The sequence below is a fragment of the Vombatus ursinus genome, unplaced genomic scaffold (genome assembly GCF_900497805.2).
Source record: "Vombatus ursinus unplaced genomic scaffold, bare-nosed wombat genome assembly UNPS02007612.1, whole genome shotgun sequence".
Classification (NCBI taxonomy): Eukaryota; Metazoa; Chordata; class Mammalia; order Diprotodontia; family Vombatidae; genus Vombatus; species Vombatus ursinus.
Genome location: NW_020947390.1, coordinates 13,243,242 through 13,250,803, shown reverse-complemented (window position 1 = coordinate 13,250,803; position 7,562 = coordinate 13,243,242). Strand labels below are relative to the sequence as shown.

General features: G+C 41.7%; 1 pseudogene; it reads right to left on the bottom strand.

The window, feature by feature from the left end:
• Nucleotides 1-430: 430 nt before the first annotated feature.
• On the bottom strand, nucleotides 431-7,300 carry LOC114033885 (annotated as a pseudogene).
• Nucleotides 7,301-7,562: the final 262 nt, after the last annotated feature.

The window sequence follows — 7,562 nt, the reverse complement described above, 5'->3', positions numbered from 1 at the left end:
TGTATCAGATTCAAGAAATACAATGAAAATGCTCTGTCAGCAAAAATGAAGACTTCTTGTCTTTAAAACATAACTCTTAGGGTCTTTGAAAATTATCAAGATACTCTCTTCTTCCTAATCTACTTTGTACAAAACCTGATTGCAGCCTGAAACCTTGCTTTCCATAAGAGAACAATGAAAGTGACCAAGAGGATGAGAGCAGCAATAGTAAAAATAAGTAAAACATCTTACTCAAGTAGAAAGTGATATTTAAAAAAAAACTTTCACAGTAGATATCTTCACATTGTACTTTTATGTACTTGGAGGGGTTGTTTATATACATATATTTTTCCCTTTCAGAGGGAGGGTGTGGGTTCAAAACCTGGCTCTCCCATTTATTATCTGTGTAACATGGGTAAGTCTCACTTAACCTCTCTGGGTCTCTGACTCATCTATAAAAAGAGAAGGCTGGACTTGATGTAGAATTCCTTCTAGCTCGAGATCCTGTGACCCCATAGTCAAAGATGATGACCAGAGACCTCAGCTGTTACTGTCCTCATAGTGCCTGGATGGCCACTGCTCCCCTGGATTTTCTTTGTTCTGCACCCTCAATCCAAACACCTCATGGAATAGGGATAATTTGTGGTCCCTGGTTCCCACCTAACTTAATTCGCTGCTCCATGACCTTAGTCTTGGGCTACTGGTCACAAGATGTTGACATAAGACTTCCCTCAACTGTGTGCCTCTTCCTTCAGGATGACATAAATATCTCCTAATGTATATAAATAGAGACTCATCTCACTACTGATTATGAAACAGAACTACCCAAATACCCCAGTGACCCAATTTTAGAATACAGAGGAAAAACACATTCCCTCTCCCTCCTCCACAGAGGACTTTAATGCCTCTCAAAAAATCTTTTCATTATGCTAAAAGTAAACTGTGGTTGTCCTTAGGCAGCCTACACTATGCATCTGATTAAGGAATCTGAACCAGCCATTCCAGTGGGTGTCACATTCTACTTTGGTTAAATATTTTTGGTTCTATGTCCTAGCCCATCACTATAAGTCACTGCAGTCTCTGGACACCTAGCACTGGGGACTGGTATGCTCCCTAGTGTCAAAAAGCAACTGAGTGGGAGATTCTCTGGGGGTTGAGTACCAGGAGAACATTGGTTGTCATCTACCACTCCCTTGGTTGGCTTCATATGGAATTTGTCTTTTATCCACTGAGCTGATTAGTGAACTACCATGGTCCTCAAAATCCTGGCAGACACAGGTGTTCCATAGGTCATTTGTTTCTACAGCACTGACTAGGTAGGAGGTTCTCAGGGGCGCATCCTACCTGTCTCTCTTGGAGCTGACTGGCTTCTGAGACTTCAGAAGAACATGTTGGCTTCTCCAAGGCTCCTTTTATGGAATCTGCTTTCTTTCTGTCTTGTGTAGGAGGCTTTGTCTTCTTTTTGAGGGACCAGTTTTTCAAAGTGTTTTATTTCCTTAACCACATACTAGGCTGAAGAGTTAAGGACTGCATTTGAGAAGACCACTCTACACTATCTTTTTTAACACAAAGTTAGTGACTGCTGGCTAATCCTAGGAAAGGGTTGAATATCCCAGAAAAAAGGTTGCAGAAGATGGGAGAGAGTTCCCTCTGTTTCCTTAGGGTTGAAAAAGTACACTCAGCTGCTAAAGAGGTTTTTGTAGGGACAGAGACTGAGTGCTCAGAAATCTGGGGAAAAGCGCTGTCATGAGACTTCACCGAAGAACCTGATGGCGACGTGTCTGGTGATGACAAATTAGAATAGCTAGTTCTCAAGCAAACTTTTAACCATGATGGAGTAACAGGCAACATCTTTTCTACATTTTGGTTTGAGACATTACTCTTACCCACCTCAGTCTCCATAATCAAACTCTGATTAAACAGTTTTTGATCGTCTGCTTGCAAAAACTGGTGGCGCTTGAGATAATCCTTATCTCCAAGGAAGAGGCCAACATCACAGCTTGTCTTGTGTATGTTCTTTGGAGAAACCCCCCTGGGATAGGTGAGCTTGCAGCCTAGTCTATGTTTGGCTCTGAGCAGCGCCTGTGCCTTTGCAAACTTCTGAGTCCAAGGGTTGTGTTTGATGGGGAGTATCCAGAGTGATCAGGGCCAAGGGTCTGGCTTTTAGAATGATCCTGCAATGAAATATTACTGTAGGATGCCACAGAAATGGTCACAGGTTTGGATTTGAAGGGAAGTCTCACTGGAGTACCTTCATGACTAAAAAAAGCTTTTTTCTTCACGTTTTGGTTTGTGGTATTTTTCTTCTCCACTGCAGTGTGAGTGACTAAACTAAGCCCTCCTTGTGAGGGCTGGAGCTGTTTGTGACTGTCTTCATCTCGGTGGGAGAGGATAGCATCACAGCTGGACTTGCGGAGCTTCTTCTGATAGAACTCCCTGAGATAGGTGAGCTTGGAATCCAGATAGTCTATGCTGGGCTCAGAACAGCGCCTGTGTCTCCTCCAGTTTTTCAGAGCATCTACTGCAGCTGTGGACAAGTAACCATGTGTGTTCGTGCCAACTGGCACGTTCTTGGAGCAGTCTTGTGCTGAAACCTTACTGCAGGATGCCACCGGAATGCTCAATGGCTTGGATTTAGAACGTTGCTTCAGTTGAATTTCTTCATTTTTAGGCTGGTCCAAGTCAAAATCACTCAGAGTTAAACATGCCTTCTGATTCAGGTTAGTCCAATTCGCAGTCACTCAGTGTTAAGACTCCATGTTACAATTGACCTGACCTAGTTTCTTTACTGCAAGGAGCATCTACATCATCATTCAGCTCATTTTCTAAGCTGTCGTAGGAAGGGTCATTCATTAGGAAGCCAGACACACCTGTCAAAGAATTAAAACTGGGTTAACTTGTAGCTCACATAGGGAGTGCTTAGTTAGTGACCATCACAAAATCATACCGATAATACTACTTTCCTTTTATGAATTTTGAAAAAAATAATGGAAAAAACTTCTTACTTGATTTTTTTGTTTACTGATGCACTTTTCAAACTTTTCTCAGAACAAAAGGGATAACTTACAATGTTTAACATTTTAGTTGAAGAATTAGGACATTAGTTACTGGCAGACATACTTCTGCTAGTGTTCTGCCTATCTAAGCTCTTGATTAAATGGGTTTCCTCTACCAAAGTTTTCTCAGTGTAAAGAATATGAGTCATAAAAGCAAAGAAAAAATAAAAAGCAGAAAGTGGCTCATGCCAGAAGGGCCCAGGCCCAGGCCCATGTCATCTCAGCCTTTTGAAGGAGATGTTAACAGGTAAGTATGGCCAGACAAGCTTTATGGGGAGATGGTAACTGGGGGGTGTAGGGAAAACTGTCGTGTAGTTTGACCTCAAAAAGGACCTTGAGGAGAATCGCGTTAAGACACTTCATTTTATAGATGAAACTAAGGTGCAGAGAGAATGCATGAATCATGTTAGGTCACAGAGCAAATGAATGTCATATCCAAGATTAATGAGAAGCGCTAGGTCTATAGACTCAAAATTCAGTGCTTTTCCTGACATATCATGCTGCCTACCTACTTCTCCCTTGCCAAAAGAAAAGATAAACAGGCCCTGCATTAATAACTCCATTGGGGGAGGGCTATGTCTTATACTTCTCTTGTATACTCCTGAACAGCACCTCAGTAGGCATATACCTGGTGAATGAATTAAGAGTCTTGTGAAAATGTTGGTAGTCTGGGGTTCCCTCAGTCCCATCCTAGCTTCCCCTGCCCTTCAGTCTAGTGTTTGGCCCTTTGAAAGTCTCAGAGCCACTATGCTTTCAGCAGCTTGCAATCCCCCTTGATGGAAAAGCAGCTGGCTGATATAAGGTTATTTTTTGGGGAAAAAACAATCCGATGATTCATAATACCTGAGGCATTGTGTCTGTGACAGCTGGTTGAAATCTCTGTGAACAGTGAAGTGATTTATTCCCCAAATATTCTCCCACAATTTTTGATAATAAATTGGACAAGGAGAGAGACCTAGAATAGAAAAAGCAAGAAGGAGATGGCATTTTTCATAGTCTGTGCACCTTGTTTGACATATGCCTTCCCAATCTCACAAAAATACAAAAGGGGACAGAAAATTCACAAGTTTTTCAGCAGTAGCTTGAGTATGGAGTAGAAACGAGAGGATTCAAGACTGCTTTTTTATTTTTAATCCTTAGACTCCGAAACTATGAAATGACTTTCCATAAGAGCTAATCTTGATGCCTTAGTGTCTGCACCTATAAAATTAAGATGACATTAACGGACCTTTAGGAAGACAGAAACATATTTATTTCTTATTAGTTTGTAAAATACTGAGCAGATAAAAATCATTTTAATTTACCTTAGTACAAGGGAGAATGGATTATCACAAACCTGGGAAGGAATAATGTCTATAGTTTGATTGAAGGGAGTGGAGACAGTTGAAGGCAATCTTTTTTACCTTCCTGGCCACAGAGGGGCGTCTTGAAGAAAAGCACCATTAAAACTAAAACTCAGACTTGAAAGATAACAACTTGTAACCTCTCAGTGAACTCTGCCACAGCTGGAATAACAAGTTATGAAATTCAGCTGCCATCACAGCTGAGAAGAGGACCTGAAATCATAGCCAGGGTTTCCTAGTGGGCAGGTCCTGAATTATGAGCCACAGGACTCAGCTGAGTGCTTCCTGCTCTCCCAGAACAAAGTCCAGGTCATCAGCAAAACTTTAAAGTTTGCATGAGAGCCCATGGTGGGAGGAAGGAGGGGGGGTGGATGGCTAAAAGGTTTAGTGGATCAAAGCCATAGGTTCTCAGACAACTGGCTCCCAAAAACAGTTTGATGCCTTAAGCTTCTTTTTAACTAAAGGCATGCAACTGACATGGAAATACTGAAGGACCACTTCAGGATAGCTAGAAGATGTCTGCTTGCTTTCACAATAGTAGGATTTTAAAAAATACCACAACGTGATTTCATTGATATAGGGAACTCTCACAATGTACAAACTTCCTCTAATAAAGCACATTAGCTACTATTCCTGCAACTCATCATCTTAGTAAATTATTTGGGCCAGTTTGAGTTTAAGTGACTTTCCCAGGGTCATACAGCCAATATTTGTCATAGATGGGACCAGAATCCAGGGCTTTCTGATTTTGAAGTTGGCTCTCTAGCTATTGTCATGCTGCTCAAAATAATGGTGGTGAGAATTATAACAGTAGTAGGACATAATCCACAAGTATTTATTTAGTGCCTACTATATGTTGGCCCTGTGCTGGGTACTGAGGACTACAAAGACAGAATGTGAATAGTTCCTGCCCTCAAAAAGCTTACATTTTGTCAGTGGATGCCACTTATCTGCATGGTGCTTTGTTGCTTTAAATGGGTGAGCACTAATGCATGGGTAATAACTCCAATGAGTTCAAATGAGAAAGAGTTCAAATACCCACATTTTACAGATGAGGAAACAGGCTTAAAAACCTTACATGACTTTTCCAAGGTCAAAGAAGTACTACCTGGCACAGCCAGGATTCAAATGTAGGCATTCTGATTCTAAATGCAAAGGTTTTTATTTTCCTCTTTTAACAGCCCATTTCCTCATTTCTTAGAATGGTAAGTTTAGGGTATATTTTGTGATCACTACATGTACTTTTAGAGTGGAAGGGACCTTAGACATGATCTAACCCAACCACCTCATTTTATGGATGAGAAAACTGAGGTTTAGTGAGGGTTAAGGGACTTGCCCAAGTAGCAAGTGAAAGAGCCAGGATTTGAACCCAGCTCCAGTCCAAATATTACAAATTCCCCGTCTGCTGCACTGAGTTCCAGGATAGGTGGTAATAATTACAGGACCAAGGTTGGAGTCAGGACTGGGGTCACAATCCTCTTTGAGCCCCAGTTCTGCATCTGTAAAATGAGGAGAGAGGCAGTATTGCATAGTTGGAAGAGAGCTTTGCAGACCTGGATTTGGGTTCCCCGTCTAGTGCTCCCTATTTACATCACTCTCTTTATCTGTATTGGTGGAGAAAGTTTCTTCACAGGGAAGTTCCCAATACAAATGAAATCAAGCCTGGACTAGAATTTAACTCACCATGCCGAAAACTGAACTCATAGCCCAGCCCCCCAACCTTCTCCTCTTCTTAGTTTTCCTTTTACTAGAGAGGACACCGTTATCCCTTTCTGTCACGTAGGCTTGTAACTTAAGTGTCATCCTCAACTCTTTGCTCTCATCTTTACCCCAATATCATCCAGTCTGATGCCTACTCCTGTTATTTTCATAACCTCTCTCCTCTACACCTCTAACACAGCCACCACTCTGGCATTTTAATTAAGCATTTATTTAGTTGACCTTGGGGGGAGGGTGAAAACATGCTTATTTGCCTTTGCTACAACCAGAACAAAAATCTCCTTCCCTAATTATCTTATTATACTACCATTATTTTCCTATTGTCCAGCCAGTCTCTTGATTTTTTTTGTTTTGTGAAATATGGTGACACTGCACCCAGTCCACTGAAGTCAAGTGAATCAATTGACTTCATTTCCATTCCTGGTTTCCTCCAGTGAAACATTCACAGAGTTTGTTGGGCCCTTGCCTTCACCCATTAGGCAATTCCCTTGATGTGCTATAGGAATGGTGGGCCTGAAACAAAGCACCGCTCCTGTGTCTTCCACAGAAGGAGAGAAAATATGATAGGGAGGTTTAGCTTGAGAAACCCCATTTTTTTTCTCCTGTGGTAGTGATGCCTAAGAATGGGCTGCCTCTGATAACCTTATGTGAAACTTCCAAATAGGATACTGCTCAAAATCAAAAGGACAGCTTTTGTCTTTTACACAATGTACTGACCCATACACCCCAGGCTTCTTATTTATGCAGCACTTAACTCTGATTTTCCTACAGCATATAAGACCCAAGTTCATATATTAACAAACCTCTCTCACTTCAGTGGCATGAAGTGTTCTTCTCTGCTGACATATTAAAAATATTCCAGGGACAGAGGTATGGCAAAGGGCCAAGAGGGCCACATGAAGGAATGCTAAAGAAATTAGGGGGAGATGCCTGGAGCAACCTGGAACAGGCCTTCTTACAGCTCAGTTGTTTCCCTAGGGCAGTAGCAATCCATCAAGCCAGTTCTCAATAGCTGAAATGCCATCTCGTCAACATACTACACAGCCTGAACTGATACTTACCTGCTTTTGTCCTCGTTTACACAGGTAAACTGGATGCTTTGGGAGGTGCCTGAAGTAGTTGTTGAGGAGTTTCAGTTGTGTCCAACTCTCTGTGATCCCATTTGGGGTTTTCTTGATAAAGACACTGGAGTGGCTTGTCAGTTCCTTCTCCAGCTTATTTTTACAGATGAAGAAACTGAGGTAAACAGGATTAAGTGACTTGTGCATGGTCACACAGCTAGTAAGGGTCTGAAGCCAGATTTGAACTCAGGAAGTTCAGTCTTCCTGACTCCAGGCCCAGCATTCTATCCACTTCACCACCTAACTGCCCTAAAGTACTACCCAATAGACCTGAGAGTCACATAATTTTACAGAAATGGGAAGAGTCAATGCTTATATAGTATTTTATGGGTACAAAGAATCTT